Source organism: Ambystoma mexicanum, chromosome 6q (assembly GCF_040938575.1).
Source record: "Ambystoma mexicanum isolate Mex_15411 chromosome 6q, UKY_AmexF1_1, whole genome shotgun sequence".
NCBI classification, from domain to species: domain Eukaryota; kingdom Metazoa; phylum Chordata; class Amphibia; order Caudata; family Ambystomatidae; genus Ambystoma; species Ambystoma mexicanum.
Window position 1 is genome coordinate 1450363415 of NC_090937.1, and position 19824 is coordinate 1450383238.

The following is a 19824-nucleotide window of genomic DNA, read 5'->3' on the forward strand; positions in this document are numbered from 1 at the left end:
GTCTTGTATAGTGCACCTCTGCCATACTGATGAACTTCATGTGTGGCATTGCAAAATCAATGCTCGAACAAGATGTTAGAGATGTTAATAGAACATGCTACACAGGAACACAAGAGAATCACTGAACAGAAATCTACAAAAAAGAAATATCAGACGCTAAAGCACTAGACGTAACAAAAGAAAACTACCTCAAAATGTATGAAATCTTAAAAGAATACCAAGATGAAATTGAAATGAGGAAATCTGAGATGACAGAGACTACAGTGAAGATAAGGTGTATACTTTTCACGGAAAATATAATAAACTAACCAAACCAACATCCAGAGATAGCACACTGAATACTTCAGCTGCTAGCTTAGAAGTCAATTCCGAGATAGGAGATACAGAAACTACGGTGGAGACAGACAAAAATAAAATGGGACAAGGTATCCTCAACCAAATACGCAGATTTAAAAAAGGCAATAGAAACACAATGCAAAAACAGGTCCGTTTTAAACTTCCGAACCAACTATTCAACAAACGAGCTTTACCAGGAGGAGAGAAAGGAGGGGGTCGGGAAGATTCAGGCAACCCAGACGCTTTAGAGGACTATCAGAGACTAACACGAGTGGGGGCCAGAGAAGCTGCCAAGAAGAGCAAATAAAAGACCTTTTAATGAACCTATCGAGTAAAACTTTAACTGTGGACGAAATTAGTCTCCTGAAAAGGGGACTCTCTTTTGCACCGACAACTAATTTTGCACCCACACAAGTGCATATTGATTTGTTTAACATTGTCAGAAAATTGAAACTTAACATTTCATTTGCAACATAAATCAGCAGACGATAGGGTGAAGCCCAACCAATCACTCTAAGTGAAACAACCATTGAGGATCTGGGCAACATGCACCTTTTAAGATCAATATAGGAGCCTGATGATTTTCCAATACATCTAACTCTGCAGGAACTCAAAATTAAACCAGCCAGCATGACAACGAAAGAACTTAAACCAAAATCCAAGTTCCTACCACAACTACCATCTGACAATATGATTGACACATTTTACAAATCGGTCACCCGAGACCTTTATAAACTTACAGAGAAACAGGGGGAAAAAAGGAAAAATCAAGAGGCACAATTTAATGCCCAAGGGACTGCAAGCCCTCAAGGCACTCAGACAATACCAAGACATAGTGATCAAAGAGGCTGATAAAGGCGGCAACATCATTGTGATGAACAGGCCAGACTACATTCAAATGGCCAAAAACCATCTTAGCACACCAGACTGTTACGAAGAACTTCTTAATAACCCCAAAATGGAAACACATGTTTGACACGTGGCACCGTAAAGGCCTGATCACGGATGAGGAAAAATCTGTTTAATCCAAAGCCAGTGATACCAACAATCTACTTTCTGCCAAAAGTACACAAGCTCTTTTCAGAGATCTACTTATCAAGAAATCGGCTGATGACTACCACTTACCGGATGGAAACTGAGGTGAATTCGACACTTTTCTCTACAAGTTGCCACTATGAACCTGTAATAAGGAATATCCCGAAAGGGCAATTTATAAGGGTGCGCAGAAACTGTGGGGCCACAGTTTGGATACTCCAAAAAATGCATACTAGCGGCAAGAAAAAAAGCACAACAAACAGCAAGATCTTCCACTTTGCAACCAAAAACCAGTGAACGCAACAAGCAAGATGAGCAAGTAAAATGTATCACCACATATTGTGCAAACAACCAGATGATTAGAACAATTCTGAGAAAGAGTTGGTATCTTTTGAAATTAGACCCTCACATTGACCAGTTCATTAAAGACTACCCTTCCATGATTTACACCAGAGCAAAAACACTTAAGAACAACCTATGTCCGTCTTTACTACCGGAGATACAACAAAAGACAACCACAATGTGGCTATAACCCCAGGACAGGGGCTTTAGGAAATGCGGAACTTGCTCCATGTGCCAGTATGCCATGGATAGTACATCCATCTTCACATTAACATCAATGATCCAATCAACTGTCGCTGGAAATACGTGATATATGCACGTGTCAGCTCATCCACATTGACAGCACAATTCGCGAATTACGTACAAGAATTTGAGAACACCTGTCAAGAATTGGTAGCCAGGATAAAAGCTTACATTTTGGCCGAACATTGGCAAGCAAAACACCAAATGCAAGACAAAAAAGATCTAAGATTCATTGGGATTAAGAGAGTCACCCAAAGTCAAAGAGGAGGCAACCAGGAACTAAAACTAGACAGGAGGAGGCAAAACCTATTTGCCTTTTCAGATCAGTGGACTATGGCCTGAACTCTGACACCCAGATGGCATCTTTTCTTTAAAAATTGAAGTGATTTTCCATTATGAGGTTCTCGTCTGCTTACAGTATTTTCCAATATATGAAATGTGAAATGCCAAATAGGACCCGAGCTACATGGAACGACCAGAGTGTATTCAATGTGGTTTTTGCTTCTAAATTCTCTTCAAGTTTCTTTTGAACGTTTTTTCTGTTTCTTTCAATTTCTTTTCATGTTTTGTCACCAATGTATTTCTTGGAATATTTGCAATATATAATGCTCTATCTGACCTTAATTGGAAAGATATGACTATTAAGAATGTAATGTATACATCTTTCGATTCAACAAATCCAAATCAGCATTAGTTCGCGGTACCCATATTTTTCTGAATGCAGCATTCACAGGCCCAGCGCCAAAAAGGATCAAGTTTTAAACGAACATCTTTCGCTGTATATATATTATAATTTTATTTCACAGGGAACGTTCCAAAGTAACACTAAACTTTTCACTGTTTAAACTTTTCAAAGTAGTTTTGGCCTTGCCTGATTGGCCACTGTGACTACATCCCCTGCCATTGAGCGCCGGCAGGCGAAGCCGGCCCTCTCCTTCCAAGGCCCTCGGGAACAAGGCTGGTGCCTGTTCTCAGCCTGGGAGATAGTGTGGATTCCTTTGGATGAGCAGGAGCTCATCTCCCGAGGCCCCGACACTGCAGGAGCAGCGGGCCTGGCCAGCAAACCTTCCCGGATCAGCTGCTGCAATTCGGTAAGCGCTTCCACATTGCGCTAATTTTCATCTCATCTAAATTCGAATTTCCAAAATTGATGCCTAAATGCCCACAAGTGCTCCGTGATGCCCCACTAAGGACCTAGGCAGCCCTGCCCCCGCCCCGCACCTGCAAGAGCACGTTTTTGCCCCGTTTCCAGCACCGAGGTACACGAGGTACCCCTTTCCAAGATGTCCACCGCATATAGGCTTGTCTCACCCTGTGCCTTACCAGGCACACAGCAGTAGTCTTGGCCTTGCCTGATTGGCCACTGTGACTACATCCCCTGCCATTGGGAGCTGGCCGGCAAAGCCGGCCCTCTCTTCCAAGGCCCTCGGGAACAAGGCTGGTGCCTTTTTTCTGCCCGTACTGCCGACTGCCAGACCCCTTGGACCTCCAACACCCGGTTCTTTAAGGGAACATTCCGGGCTCACACCCCTACAGCTGCACAGAAGCCCTAAATGATCAGTATCTCCCACAAACCTACCTGATCTGCTGCAACCTACCTTGACCCAGCATACCACAAATCTGCGTCTGCATTTTTCTCCTGCACCTCATGGACATCCGGCCAACAAAACATTCCTCCATGAAGTGTATTTCCAAAGTGGCCATCACGCTCATATTATTACTTTGGTTTGAATCACTGCCTCGTTCTTTAAATTGATCATATGCATGCCGCTTTTGCGCATGCGTGCTCACCACCCGCACAGCTGCGATGTTTATCCACCTACCTGTAACCTGCTGCACTCATCTAGTCGGCCTAGCTGAACCATTGCCTCTGAGTCATTGATTGCATTCTGCTCCTGTACTTAATTAGTCAGCCTAGCCTTTGAGTCATTGCTTACATTTTTCTCCTGTACTTACCTAGCCGGCATAGCTGAATCATTGCCATTGAGTCATTGATTACATACATTACATTGATTTAGTATTTAGGTGACTCCCGGTACCAAATTGTTCCTACATGCTGATATTTCTAGCATATACTGTGCTTTGTATTTGTTGCCAACGGTTCCCACTGACTACTAATGTGGTATTCTAGATAGGCCTCCTATATATAACTATGTATCTACCAGCTATTTACACAGTCCTACTGAGGACTATCCTACCCTCACTTATCATGCTAGATGCTAACCTACCTAACACCCTGCCTCCTTTGACGTCTGTAATACATCTGAACTGTAACTCTCCTGGCCAATATCTACATCCTAGCCATGGGTCCCCTGAGACAGCCACCTCTGTATCACTCCCATGTGATACACTTAGTAGAAACCTTAGACTCTGTGCCAGACTAACTAAACTGCACGAACCTCTCCGCAGGTCTCTTCCCCTACCAACATCAAAACCAACTTCCAGCAGGTCTGTAAACCTCGTTATACTAGGCTACCTCTTCAACCCAATTCCAATATTTGCCCAATTCAGAATTACAAGCCTAAAACACCTAATACATCTACTACTCTATCCCCCTCAAGCCACAGAGGTCACTAAGACCCCAACTATCATTGGAGCACTCCTTAACGTGAGATCGCTTGTCGCCCATGCCCTAGACATTGCCGACCTAATCTCAGAAGGTAACCTCGACTTTCCCGCAATCACAGAGACTTGGCTACACAATGCAGCAGGACCTTCGCTCATGCTAGCCATCCCGGATGGCTACACGATAATCAGACACGACCGAGAAGGTGCAAGAGGTGGCGGCATCGCCACAATCTCTAAAACGAGCCTCTCACTCAGACTAATACCCACCAAATCGATTCAATCCTGCGAGACCCTATCTGCCAAACCCCAGATAAATAATAATCAAGCACTCACCATTCACCTTTTATATAGACCCCCAGGCCCCTTGGGCACCTTTTGAAGAGGATCTCCACAACCTACTCACTAATAACCTCAAACCTTGTTCTCAACTAATCCTCCTTGGGGACTTTAACTTAGGTTTCCATGACACCAGGGATACTAATGCTACAATGGTAGCCAATACTATTCACGCACTAGGCCTAACTCAAAGAGTTGACAAGCCTACGCACCTGAAGGGAAGAACGTTAGATTGGATAGCTGACTGTAACTGTTCAGGCACTATTTCGCCCATAATGCCCTTACCTTGGACAGACCATTCTTTGGTGTCCTTTAACCTAGCTACTTCCAGACCTAACCCCACGGCCGTTCCACTAGCGCCACCTTGCTTAACCAGAAATAAAAAATGTATCACGGCAGAGAAAGTGATCCCAGCTATATTACCGACCCTCAACGCATTATCAGCTAATCTATACCCCAGCACCCTAGTGCAAGAATTCAATAATATCATGCTCTCTACTCTAGATAAAATGGCACCTCTCAAACTTAGATCAAGCAAACCGAAAGCTCATCTAAATAAATGGTTTACTCCACAGCTAAGAGACCTACGCATTCTGAAAAGAAAGAGTGAAATCACCTGGAGGCTCTGCCCCTCAGTCGATAACAAAGCTAAATTAACTTCTCTCTCCTCACTTTACAAAAAGAAGTTTGCCAGGCAAAACGTAACTCGTATGATGATCGTATAGCCAAATCCAATTCCAGTATGAAAGAGCTTTTTTCCATTCTAAAGGAACTTGAGTCTCCTATCGCCACACCGGACGCCTATACCAAGGACAAACCTTGGTGCACAGATATCCAGCAACCCCTAACAAATAAAATTATCACACTCCAAAATAAAATCAGCAAAAAAAAGAAGTATTCAAAATTCAGGATTCGCCTAAAATGCCCCATACCAATAATTTAATGGCGCATAATAATACCTTCCACTTCTCCAAAATGACCACCTTGGAAGTACAAAAACGTATCCTGTCGCTTAAACCATCTAAGTTTAAAGGTGAAATCTGCCCAGCACAATTAATAAAAGACGCTGCCAGAGGATTATCTCCCTTTATCACTAAATTGATTAACGCCTCCTTTGCCTCAGGCACCATCCCTGCCAACCTTAAACAGTCCTGGGTACTCGTCCCCCCCTTCCTTAAAAAGCAGACACTAGACCCCCTCATCCCCACTAATTACCGCCCTATCACTACGGTACCGTTTCTTCTCAAGATTCTGGATAAAGCTGCATACAACCAAATTCAAAAGCATCTAGAACTACACAACCTCCTAGGAGAGAGACAATCGGGCTTCCGTCCACTACATGGAACAGAAACTGCCCTTATTGACTTGAAATCCCAAATTGACGAGCTGAGAGACAAAGGGAGAACAGTACTTTTGTTACTCCTGGACCTCTCAGCTGCCTTTGATTTGGTGGATCATAAAGTCCTCTGTAGTCACCTGGATTCCGCCGCCCATTTCTCCCCGGAAGCCATTAGATGGATCGAGTCATTCCTGAGTGAAAGAATGATGAGTCTTCTCCCCCTCAGCAGCGGCAGATCCCACCCCCATCTCATGTGGTGTCCCCCAGGGCTCTTGTATCTCCCCAACCCTATACAATATCTTCACCAAGCCCTTGTTTGATGATTTGGACCATCTCGTTATCACCTATACTAATTATGCAGATGATACACAGATCCTGCTCCCGCTTTCTGGGGATCATGCGAAAGACACGGAATTGGTGAACAAGGTATATCTGATCATCCAGGCATGGATGGCCACTCATGGCCTCTGTCTGAACGACAGAGTTGATTATCCTGGGCACCCAAGCCAATATCAAAAAACTAGGCCAGGAATTCTCCTCATTCAACATAGATGGGAATATCATCCAAGTGTTCAAGGATGTAAAAACCCTGGGATTCTATCTTGATTCTACCCTATCACTTGATAAACAGCTAAAATCCCTTGCCTCCTCCACGGCTTACACGTGCAAACTGATAAGAGCCGGTAAACCATTCTTCTCCAATAAGAGCTGCTTAATCCTGGCTAGAGCTTTAATACTCTCCAGAATTGATTGCTGCAACGCTCTATATTCCGGAGCTAATAAAACATTAACTCAAAGACTACAAATACTACAAAATAATGCCCTGAGAGCAGCACTAGGCATAAACAAAAGATCCCATATCTCCTCCGCCAGACAGCATCACAATTGGTTGACCACGAGAATAAAATAAAACTCAAGATGTTATCCCTGACCCACAAAGACCTTAATAACTCTGCCCCTAGATACCTGATTGACAAATTCCACAGGAGAACATCTTTCAGACCGACCAGAGCTGTCAATTCTAATTGTTTGACAATACCGAACTTTAGACTCCCTACGATCGGAGGAAATAGCTTCCCGGTAAAGGCTGCAAAAACCTGGAACTCACTACCACAAGACTTGAGAGTGGACTTGCCCTATCTTCGTTTCAGAAAAAATTCATTCAACTCCTCACCTCGACTGACCTCAGTTGACCTGTGTCACCTACCTCCTACTGGAATTACTTGCACTAATTCTTGACTCTATACATCTGCAACTCTGATTGACCTTACTTGAACTTTGTATATTTAGTAATTATTTGTGTTCCAGAGACCTATTGTATTTTCTACTGTACGTTATGCTATGATGTAACCTGTAAGTTTTGCATTTCCTTGCCACTGCGCCCTGCTACCCTTGGGTTTGGCGCGCATAAAAAGTGAATAAAACAAACAAACAAACTTTATTTAGCCCTTATTTCAGAATACTGGAGCAGTTCCCCAAAATATGGCCGCCAAATTTCCAGTCAGTGGAAAATAAGGTAGGTCCTGGGAAACACTTTTTAACAGAAACAAACAGTGGTGCCGGTTTTAGCAACCTACGCGCGATGCGAGACAAGACATCCTTTCCAGGTAAGCTCCTGACAAGGCAGGGGGTCGAGTTAGTACGACCACTCCTAGCACTGTAAGGAGAACGAGCATCTTTTTGATAAGCTGACACTCCACAAATCGCGTCCGTAAACGCACACACCAACTTGCCCACAAGAATACTAACATTTCAAGTATTTTGCATTAGGTACTACTTTAACAATGCGGAACAAGACTGCGCGTTCAGAAATATTAATGGTATCAAGCTAACAAGAAGGACAATAAAAAAAAAAGTGATTTGCCTCATTCAAACCAAGGACGTTTCAAAACTCACAAACGTTGTGGGAAAGGAACGATGTAGTTATTCTGAAGCACATGAAAATAACTATGCGCAACAATCGTGTTTTTTCACTAAAACAATACACTTTGTCCATTAAACCCTAGGTGGGATTTAACCCATGAATTATCAATCCAAGCAACCTGAATCTAATTGGACAAAGATAACGGTAAGATTCTCCCAACTATCTTGGGAAAACACATATTTAAACTACTTAAAATCTGCTCAGGTTCTTAAAACAAACGCTTTAGATCAAAGTAGAAAGATCTAACGGAAATAGGCTGGCTCTCCTGCATCTCACCAGTGGTACCTACAGCAAGAAGTTACTGTAGCTTATACAACCTTTGACTGAAACTGTAAAATTGTAGTAAATTATATATTGTGGAATGTTAATAACCTGCTAAAAGAACTTTTCTCTCTTATTTCTTTCCTTTTATTCTTTTCTTTTGATTTTTTTATTCTAACTCCATTGACCCTCTGACCCCCCACCCAAATCTCTGTGGTCTTTCTACCTACTATTAATGAATGTTCAATTTATGTTCTCTCCAAAATACTGTGATTCGCATATTTTTATTATATTTTTTCTAATATTTCCAATGTTGTGTAACTTATTTTGGATTTTCAATTTTGATTATTTGCATTTTGTTGGATGAATGAATCCAGAGATATGCCCTGATTTGAAAAAGACACAGTAGTGTCGAAACACATGTGCTCATTAAGGGCCATGATTAAACCTTGGTTAAACAACTAGAACAGATGTTTGTGCTTTAATGTATGACCTATTGCGCAGTAAATGGTGTGTAAGAAACTCATGTTAACCAACTCTTCTTCAGAAGACCCAGTTTTTGCACCAGTTAGCAAAGTGCCCTTTCCTGTTACATTTTGAGCACACCACTCTACGACCAGGACATGCAGAGGAAGTGGAAGAAATGTGAACCACTGGCACAACAAAAGCATAATCGTTCCTCGCCTTTCTGACTCTTAACTCGAGCTGCCTTATTCTCCACATTACCCTTGTAGGGTATTTTCTATTGTCCTTTTTTAATTTATTTTTTGCTATCCTTAAGAAATCTTTAAAACCACAAGTTCTTTGCTTTCTGCCACACATGCCAGAGAGTGTTCCACACACTTGGCAATGTCTAAAACATCATCAAGGCTGGGTTCATCCTTCAACCAAAGCTCCTCCCTAGTCTTATTGCTATTGCAATGGATCATACATTGATCACGAATATGCTCATCAAACGAGTCCCCAAACTTACTGGAAAGAGCTAAATGGCAAAGCGTAGTAACATACTCTTCAACACTCTCACCTTGTTCCTGCACACGCACTTTAAAATTATAACGCTCCAGAATGGTGGTCGTCTTAGGGTTAACGTACAGCACAGCACTAGGTTCCTTTCTTCAACAATGGCGATTGCTTGTGGTACGGCTCCCACAGCAACAGGGGAGTTGCTAGGTCTGGAAAAGACCCGGGGCTAAGTTGATGTTGGAACTGTTGGGACTGGGGGCTAGCTAGCCTTTTGGCTGTAGCTCCTGAGATTCTATCCGGGGCTACAACCAAAAGATCAGGGGCTACAGCCCCCTTAGCCCCCCCCCCCCCAGCAACGCCCCTGCACAGCAAAATGCTGACACAGGTTGCCCTGGCAAGCAAACAAAAGCAGACTAGGCTGCCTGCAATGTACAACTTATGCCAGGTCCCTTTCTCCTGCCCCAGGAAGCTGCCGATATCGCTCACACAGCAATCTGCAAGTTGCATTGCACTATGAATGTTGCAGTGAACACGATCGAAAATGGACCCTCTCAGGGATCTCGCTCCTTACTTGTGCCCATACAAATCCTTCTTGGATGTGTCTCATGGAGTCAACAAGCACAAAAGCACTTCGGGTTCGATGCAGCCAGAGAAAGCCTGACCTGCACCTCTGAACTCCGGTGATGATCCTCGCAGCACAATCAGAAACCGCTTTCTCTTTCCATGGATGCAGCATAGATGACAGAAATCAATCAAGGACAGCTGGAGACACTCTAAATGAATGCAGCACGCTGGAGGTCGCATTCAACTTGTTGCCTTTGATACGAACCGCGACCAACACCAAAGGGTAAGCTTCATTACGTGTTTATTTAAGCATACATGTTGCATACCCCAACACAGCCTCCTCAGACCAGATCTGCTTCTCCAACTGCTTTAATCGGAACACAGATATCCAATCACACATACACATTCCATGCCTACATTTCATGTTCCAAACTACATGATAACAGTTCTGCTATTGGTACACCCTCCTAAACTGGCTCACCATTTGTTCTCATCTTTATTCTATTGTACAGGCATTTTTTGTGGCAATGCCTTTGCCATCTGTTAATGTGGTATTGTAAGTAATTTCTGATCGAAGTTGACATCCCTGTTCTTCAAATAAATACAAATGAAAGGCACATGGTTGATGGTATTTTTTAAAGTTTGGTGTTTTGATGTTAAAGATTAAATATTTGTTTCTGTTCTGCATTTGCTGGCATCCTTACAGTTTTTTCACTCCATAGCGGTAGAGGTGGGCCATGCATTGATATATTATGCTTCTCAGATCATTCTTCGTGTTATTTTTTTATTTGGTTAGGTCTTAACTAAAGTGTGATTTACCAAGGGCAGAGGTCTGCAACCTGCAGCTCTTCTGTTTTTGACTCTGACTCCCATACCTTTAGTCCCATCCTCTTTCCTTCACTCTCTTGGGACATCCCACAGAACAGGGATGGGGTCAGAGCTTGTTTCTGCGCAGCCCATATTGAGAATTTTCTGCCAGCACCAGCTCTGCACGCCCGGAGTACGCCCCTGGGCACAGCACCCATTCATCCGTCCCTTTCTTTAGACCCTCTTGTTCAGGCTAATTTGCATTGCATTGTACTTCTTCAATTTCTTATGACGCTTCTTGAATCCTTAGTCTGCCATCTCCTGAGTTTCTTTCTTGAGGAATCTTTCTTCTTGCACGCTTTGCAATCCAGTTTTAATCCAGGGCGCAGCACCGAGTGGGTGCTGTTCTCCATCGTTGATGATCTGGCTCGGCTGCATGACTCTGGTGGCATCTGTGCTTTATCATTACTTGACTTATCTGACGCCTTTGATACCATCTGCCATGCTCTCTTGCTCGACTGCCTCGCCAGGGCCGGCCTTTCTGGTGCAGTTCTTTCCTGGTTTTCTTAGTTTCTCTCTGATCATAGACAGTCTCTTTCCCTCCCTCCTGTTCGCTCTATGCCTACTGTCTTGATATACATCTTCCCGGTTTTGTTTAAGATTTACATACAACCTCTTGCCAAGCTTGTCTGCTGTCACAGCTACCAATGTTACTCTTAGCAGATGACACACAGATTCTGGTATGTTTCGCTCTCTCCCTTATCGAGACAGCAACCAGATTCAGGGCCTGCCTCAAAGCCATGGGTGCATAGATGTGAAATAACAGGCTCAAGTTGAACAGGGAAACAACAAAGGTTTTGGTGGTGGGCCTTCTTTCCTCTACTGCCTTTTAGACTCTCTCTTTTCAGCTGTCTTCCTTGGGCCCTTATCTTTCTCCTGTTCCGCTAGTGAAGGATTTAGGAGTAAAGATATCGGCCCCTGTCTATGGAATCTCAGATAAGTGCTGTATGTGTCAAAGGGGCTATCTTCAACTGAAAACCCTCTGTAAGGTTCTTCCTTTACTTCCTTCTCAGTTACGTGCCCCTGTGGTGTCCTCAGTTGTTATGTCCTCCATGGACTACTGCAACACCCTATTTCTGGTACAACCGTTCTACCTTTTATGGCACCTTCAAGTCTTGCAGGACTCTGCAGCCAGTGTAGCCACTTGCACACCTAGATGTGCTTATAATATTCCGGTTCTGCGCCATCTTCATTAGTTACCCGTGGCCTACTGCATTCAGTTCAATGCCTTATGTCTAGTTCATCATGCCTTTTATGGAACTGGGGCAGAATATATACAGGCCAAATTCTGTCCGTACATTCCTGCTTGGGCACTCCACTTGACGGATGCCTGCCTTGTTTCTGTCCCTTGATTCAAGGCCACTCATATTGGGGACTGATCCTTTTCTGTTTTCGCAGGCTAGGTAGCACCAAGATGTCTTTGGGCGTACACTGCGGTTTACAAGTATTGGTAACATAACCTAACACATGAGGGATATACAGTTTAACTTTGTGAGCCATGTATTCACTGGCTCAGATGGAGCGAATAGGACATCAGTAATTGGAGGGATAAATGAAGGGAGCAACCAGACTAGATATGCCTTTTACCCATCCCTGAGCAGGACCCTTGTGACTGACTACAGTCTTTCATGTTGGGGAGCCTAATGGGACAATGGGAAGTCCTCCATGACCTTTATAGCTCAGAAAAGCAGGCACACCATATAATTTGATTAGAACTCCGAGCAATCTGAAATTGAAGGCGTTTTACACCATCTGGAGGGTCACTGCATTTTCATCTACACCGACAATACATCAACCCTGTTTTATGTCGGCATGAGGTCTGCACCTCTCTGCATGTTCGCACTCAAGTTCACGTGGTGAACGAGGAGAATGTACAGGGGGATGTTCTGAGTTGAAAGTCGTACGCCCCTCACGGACGGGAACAGCATTTGAAAACATTACTGCTAATCTTCTGAGCTTGGGTTATGCGGATTCTCAACCTCTTTGCACATCAGCAGAAAAGTATACTCTGTATGCATCTTGGAAGGGTGAGGGCGAGAACTTTCATGGCGATGCCAGACTCTTTATACCTTTTAGCCTATTGCCCTGCACAAATTAAAGCACACCAGCACTGCCATTTAATCCAGGTTTCACTGAACTGGCCCAAGAGTTTATGGTACTACAACCAGAGGGCGCCAAGTTTGGAAGCCCAATGGCGCTTGCCATTGAGGTTGGATATTGTCAACATTAACGGGGGATTGTCTTGTGCCCAAGCACAAATCTTTTCTTGATGGCCTGAACCCAGAGGACTGTGGTGACCTGGAATGAGGAGTCTGACCAAAAGCAGGCATGGTTTTGGTTATAAACATTTATTTATGTATCAAAGTATGCAAAACATATCTTAACCCTAGCCAGAGGTGGTGTCCCTACCTCAACACAATGAAAACTTGTGCCTGGAAATCTGTTGTCTCAAAAAAAGTATTCCATCTTAGTCAAACTCCTAAACTTTCCCAGTCACTACAACACAACCAACTAAGCTTACCAAAGAGTTCTTAACACACAACCCAGGAGAGTAAAAGTCTTGTAATGTTTTGAGTTCATAAAGTTCCACTTTTGTAACAGAACTAGGAGAATGTCTCCCTTATAGCTAATGGCAAGCTTACACATATTCCTCTTAAGTATACTTCAACTTTAAATCCTTCATCAACGTGTTTAATTCACTCCAAGGGTTTGGTTTTATCTTTACTTTAACACTGTCCTTCAACTTGGCCGCACTGGGATGGGGGAGAAGCTTCCAGAGTCTTTCCCAACTATGCAATACCACAGTCTTATGGAACTAATCCGGGAATTGGTTCACAAAATGGTTTACTTCCTCTGTCTCTGTTTCCAGTTCATAAGTTGTCCCAGCCCCCTCCTGGACTTATCACTGTTCCCTTTATATTCTTTCATGGAATTCTTTACCGGTTTTGCCAAGGGTTGTGGGTTTTATCTTCTACTTTCTTCTTCCACTCTCCTTCGGCTGGCTAAATTTTGCAGTCCGCCACTCTCTTCTTCGATTCTTCCTCAGTCCGCTCAACTTTGCGATCCATCACTTTCTTCTTTGGCTCGCTTGACTTTGTGGTCCGTTTTGTCTGGTGGTCAGGGCACAGGTTTTGGACCAAACAGTCCACCCTTCACAGGTCTCACAACCACCACAGTTTCTTGTACTTCCCATGCAATTGCCCACATTGCTTCACCATACGCATTGTACTTAGATTGCACCATCCGCCCACTACAGGACACGCCACCACCACCACACTGACCTTTGAATTCAGGTTTGTTGGCTCTCCACCGATGGATGAGATGCTTCCCTTGCGTCTCTAGATTGAACTCCAGCACTACAGAGTTCTGTCTCGCTACAGCCTCAGAATGCCCTGCTTCTAATGTGCTGGCTTTTTGGTGGCATCCTCGCTTGTCAGACTCTTTTCCCGGAGGTGGTTCTCATAGTCCTTATTTACTGTTTGTCTTATAGCGTAACAGCCGTCCGATTGAGAGCAGCTGGATGATTACACTTAATGCTTGATTGTTGTGTTCTTTGTTTCTTCTTCTTCCCAGTCCTTATCAAAGGGAGACTGTCTGACATATTACAGTAACACATTGTCTCCGATTTTATCATGTATAAGGAAGAGTTGGGCGTTATTACCCCTTGTGATTGGGAGTTAAAGATGCCGTATCCCAAATTCTCATCCTTATCCCCAGGCGTGGAGTTCCTCCCTATGAGGTCCTCCCTCAAGTTTCCACCCCTAAGAGGACTATAGGTTAGCAGCCTTACCTCCCTAGCCTCCTGGAAAGGGTCCCTTCCTTGGGAGAAGTGGTGCCATCTGAAGGATTATTACAGGACCTAGGTTATGGTTACCAGGGACCCTTGCAAAAGAACATGGGGAGCACTGGGGCAACTAGGAAGGATTCCACCACGTCACAGTACTCGAGTAAATGGAGGTGATTTTGCCACTGGTGTTTATGCAGTGACAAACGGCCACTGCAGGCAAGCCTGGGTGATATCTCCATCGCATAATTAGTGGAAAGTGGTGTGTCTGTAGTCTCTTGTATAAACTATTTGGCAGCAATATGGGGCATGTTAGAACTAACTGTGGATGCTGCCATTAGCAAAGCAAATAATTTGGAGACATTGTAACGGTCTACAAAGACTACCTGCCATGGATAATGCTGCACAACCAAATGGAATTCAATGTGGTTCTGTCGGCGCTCATGTGATAAAATTGTTGATTGCCATTAAAGGTGGTCTTTTTGGTTGCTGTCACCCAGGCCTGCCGGATAAGCGCGCTTCAAGCGTTCTGTGCAGAACAACCTTCTATAGGGAAAAGATGGTTCTCAGAACACACCTCAATTTATGACCAAAGGTGGTTTCTGCCTTCCACATCAATGAAGAAACAGCACTACCAATTTCTACAAATTCTCAGTGACTTCTACGTTGATGACTTATTGGTGTGCAGCCCAACAGAAGAGGAGTGTAGAAGGGACTCAGTGACACTACTGACTTTGCTTTCAGACAAAGGATACAAAGTGGACAGAAAGACATTTCAATACTGTCAAAAAGAGGTGGTGTACTTGGGTCAGATTGTGTCAGTGGACGGGAGAAAAATAAAACCAGAGAGAGTAGAGGCCATTCACAAAACTCCATGACCCAAAAACAGTGAAAGAGATGCATCAGTTTTTGGGCTTGTGATATTAGTGCAGAGCATGGGTTTCTGATTATTCCACGTACACCAGGGCATTATTGCAAGCACAGAGAAAGAAAACTCACATAAAATGGACATCTGAAATGGGTGAAAGCTTTGATGAGCTAAAACATGAATTAGCACATGCACCAGTGTTGGCAACACCCAATTACAAAGAAAAGTTTCACCAGCTCTCATATTCAGATGGAAAAGTAATGACAACGGTACTGACAAAGGGACAGGGACACAAGCAACTTGCATATTACAGTGGGTCAATGGATGCAGTGATGCAGGGACATTTCCCATGTGAGCAGGGACTTGCTGCTGCTGCTGCATTTGCTATTGAGAAGGCATCCATGATAACTATGGAGTACCCAGTAGTATTGTATGTGGAACATGCATACTTTGCAATGCTGTAGAAAACAAAATCAACACTGACAACTCAGATCTTCAGGGTATGAGGTAATACTAACAAACTCATCAAAAGAAGTGGTGAGATGCAGGACAATAAACACAGCAGAGCTCATTTCAGAGAAAATAGAGGAAGGGCATCATGTAGATGACTGCACAGCATGCATAGATAGAGGTGAAGGTAACCCCCTGTTAACGGAAGAAGTGATGGAAGGGGAGGACATGGTTTTCATTGATGGAAGTTCCAGCATTGACAGGGCCACAGGGCAAAGGCATTCAGGCTCTGTAGTGGTGGGGCATAGAGAAGGAGTACACAAAGGGGAGGAGTTGATAGTGTACTCACAGACATGACTACCAAACGATTACTCTGCACAAGCAGTAGAGCTGATGGCCTTGATTGAAGTACTAAACATGCCGGAGGGCTGTCTCTTCTACAGTGCACTTGGGGTTAGCAAGGTGGGAAAGGAGATGGTTTAAAAGAAGCGATGGCACTACTGTCCAGCATGCAGCATTATTGAGTAAACTACTGGAAATGTTATGTAACGCTCACCTGGTTCCCACGGGGGCGCTGGTCTAGTCTGGATTGCTGTGGCCTCTTCTAGCGTGATGCGCAGGACCCGGAACACCGATTGGACAGGACCTCCAAATCGTGCTTGCCTGGCCCGTAGGAATATCCTTCTGCAGATGAGAAAGGGGATTAACAGTCTGCAGAATAGTGTGCTAGCTCCCCCCTTTCCCCCTTCGTTCCTCTTTAACTTCCTCCAAACCCCGGTTTAAGCTCACCTTATGGTTTGGAAGGATGAACTCTCCATCCTGCTTCTGGTGCAGGGGCGCGCGTTCGTCCACTTACTTCACTGGTTTTCAGAATGGTGCTGGCAAAATCCACTTGACTTTCCTGAGCGATGCGCCGTAAGTATGAAAGTTCAAAGTTCAAGTGAGGCCCCCTTTATGTTGTCTTTCTAACCTGTGATCTGTGCTTTATTTCAGGTGCAGAATGAAGGCGATGCGTCGAGGGGTTAAACTGCCGAGGTGAGTAGTGATGAGGGCGATCCCTCTAATTGTCCTTATCATTCCCCAGAAATGTCTCTTGTCCTTTCCCCATAGGGGCCGGGGTACGGTACCTGCCAACGGGGCGGCGCCGACCCGAAATGTGGAAGAAAAGCCGGTAAGTATTATGGCTGTTAATCAGGCTTTCCTTCTGTGTTCCTTCTGCTCACCTTTTGTTTCTTCCTCTCTCCCCTAGGTGCAGAGATGTGGCGTCCGACGCTGACAGCCGCGATGGAGCCGGGAGATGTCTCGAGGACAGGTGAGTGAAGCGTGGCGCTGCAGCGAGCAACGCAATGCTTTTAAATGGAAGTCTTTCTTCAGGGATGCTGGCGAGAAGATTCCGGATGCAGGTAAGAAGTTTGAAATAGTCCTTGGTTTTCACCTTTCTCTTCTCTTCCTTCCTTGCAGGACTTCCAGGTTCGAGGCGGGCGTGGCTGGAGTCCAGGAGCAGGAGCAGACACGGTGAGCGTTAAGCTGCAGGAAGCAGAACAACGCGAAGCATGAGCTGCTGTCTGGGCGTGGCTTAAATAGCCTCCAAAGAAGTCCCAGGTATGGATCCTTCCCCAACTAGGTATGTATCCTTCCCTGGCCACGCCCGAGTGAAAAAATAGTCCCTATGAAAAAATAGTCCCTTTCAGGTCTCAGGGAGGCCTGAAGCGTGCAGCATGGTATGCATCAGGTAAGTGCACAAAACACCTCCCTTTATGAGCCTGGCGCCTATGGCGCCAGGACTGATGTCCAACATGAGCCTGGCGCCAAAGGCGCCAGGACTGAGTCCAAAGAGCCCCTATAAGGGGCCGCTGGGCTTTTACCCGAGGGCATGACGCCTTCTTCCGGGGGTGCTGGGCCTGGCCTGGTGCTCCGGGGGTAGGCATCATGACAGCACTCCCCCCCCCCCCAAGGCCCCTCCCAAGGTCGTTCCTTCTGGAGGTTTCGGTTTGTTTGAGAAATTCCGATGGAACCTTTTTACCAGCCGAGGTGCATGTACGTGATCACTGGGTTCCCAAGACCTTTCCTGAGGCCCGTACCCTTTCCAATCAATTAGATAGAAAAGTTTTGATTTTGAGATATTAGAATCCAAAATGTCCTTCACCTCAAATTCAGGCTCCCCATCTATCTGAATCGGTTCTGGTGGCTTTGTTAATCTGGTTCCTGGGTGCACTGGTTTCAAAAGTGACACCTGAAAAACGGGGTGAATCCGCATGTTAGCTGGTAGTTTGAGCTTGACTGCCACTGGGTTTATTATAGCTTTGATCGAGTAAGGGCCTAAATACCTTGGATTAAAAGTTCGAGGCCCCTTGAGTGATAGGTGTTTGGTAGCCAACCATACTTGATCCCCTATTTGGTATGGAGGCGCCTCTCTTCGATGCAGATCCGCATTCTTTTTGTATTTCCTTTCGCATGTTGCAAATGTGCAGTTGCATCCTTGAAGGCTTGAGTAATCGTAGAATGCAAATGGTCCACTGCGGGCATTTCAAGGCTCAGAGGTGAGTCCAAGTCTGAAGTACGAGGGTGATGTCCATATAGGGTATAAAAGGGGCTCTGACCAGTTCCAGAGTGTATCGAGTTATTGTATGCATATTCAGCCACCCATAAAATGTCCTTCCAATTACCCTCCGATTGGTGCAACATACATCGTAGATATTGTTCAAGGGTCTGGTTCGTTCTCTCCGTCTGACCATCGGTCTGTGGGTGGTGGCTGGTCGAGAGTCTTACGTCGATTTGTGCCAGTTGACAACACTTTTTCCAAAAATGAGAAATAAACTGGCTTCCCCGATCGGAGACTAGTATGGACGGGAATCCATGCAAATGGATGATATTTTCGAGGAATTCCTTGGCAAGAACAAAGGCTGAAGGTAATCCTTTCAACGGAATAAAGTGGGCCATTTTGGAAAATAAATCCACCATGACCAGAATAGTATTGTAACCATTACAAGAGGGTAGGTCCGTGATAAAATCTAGAGACAGGGTGTGCCAAGGTGCTGGTGGAATGTCTAAGGGCTGAAGAAGACCGGCGGGTCTTGTCTTTTGACCTTTGTTTTGGGCACAAACTCCACAGGACATCACAAAAGATTTAATATCCTTTCGCCAGGAAGACCACCAGAATTGTCGTTTAACCTTTTCCTCTGTTTTGGCAATGCTAGGATGTCCTTCCATCAGGGTATCATGATGATGGGAAATAACCAGTTCTTGCAATTCCTTTCCTGGCAAAAATAAGCGTCCTTGGAAGTAAGGTAAGCCATCCTTGACTGAAAAGTTAGACCCCCTTTTGATCCAATCCTGCAAGGCTGAAGAGTCCAGGAATTGTTTCACTCGTGCTTGAATGTCTTCAAGGGTTTGTAAAGTGGTTATCCCCAAAGTTCTTTTTCGGGAATTATCGGCACAGGTTCTGAGTTTGTGTCTATTTCTTCCATTCCAATTCGGGGTAGAGCGTCCGCCTTACCATTCTTATAGCCGGGGCGGTAGGTGATTACAAAATCGAACTCAGCAAAGAACAAAGCCCATCGGAGCTGTCGAGACGATTGAGCCTTGGCAGTTTTTAAATATTGTAAATTTCGGTGATCAGTGATCACGGTGATGGTATGCCGGGCGCCGAGGAGATAATGCCGCCAAGCCTTAAAGGCAGACTTAATGGCTAATAGTTCCTTATCGGTGATCGCATAATTTATCTCCGGCGGCGAGAACTTTCTGGACCAAAATGCTACGGGGTGCAGTTGGTTGGTTTCAGGGTCTCTCTGAGACAGGACAGCTCCCATGGCTAAGCTGGACGTGTCGGTTTCGACTATATATGGGAGATCGGGAAGCGGGTGCTTCAAAATAGGTGCAGACGTGAACTTAGCTTTCAACTCCTGAAAGGCCTGTTCGGCTTCCTCAGTCCATTCAAAACGTTT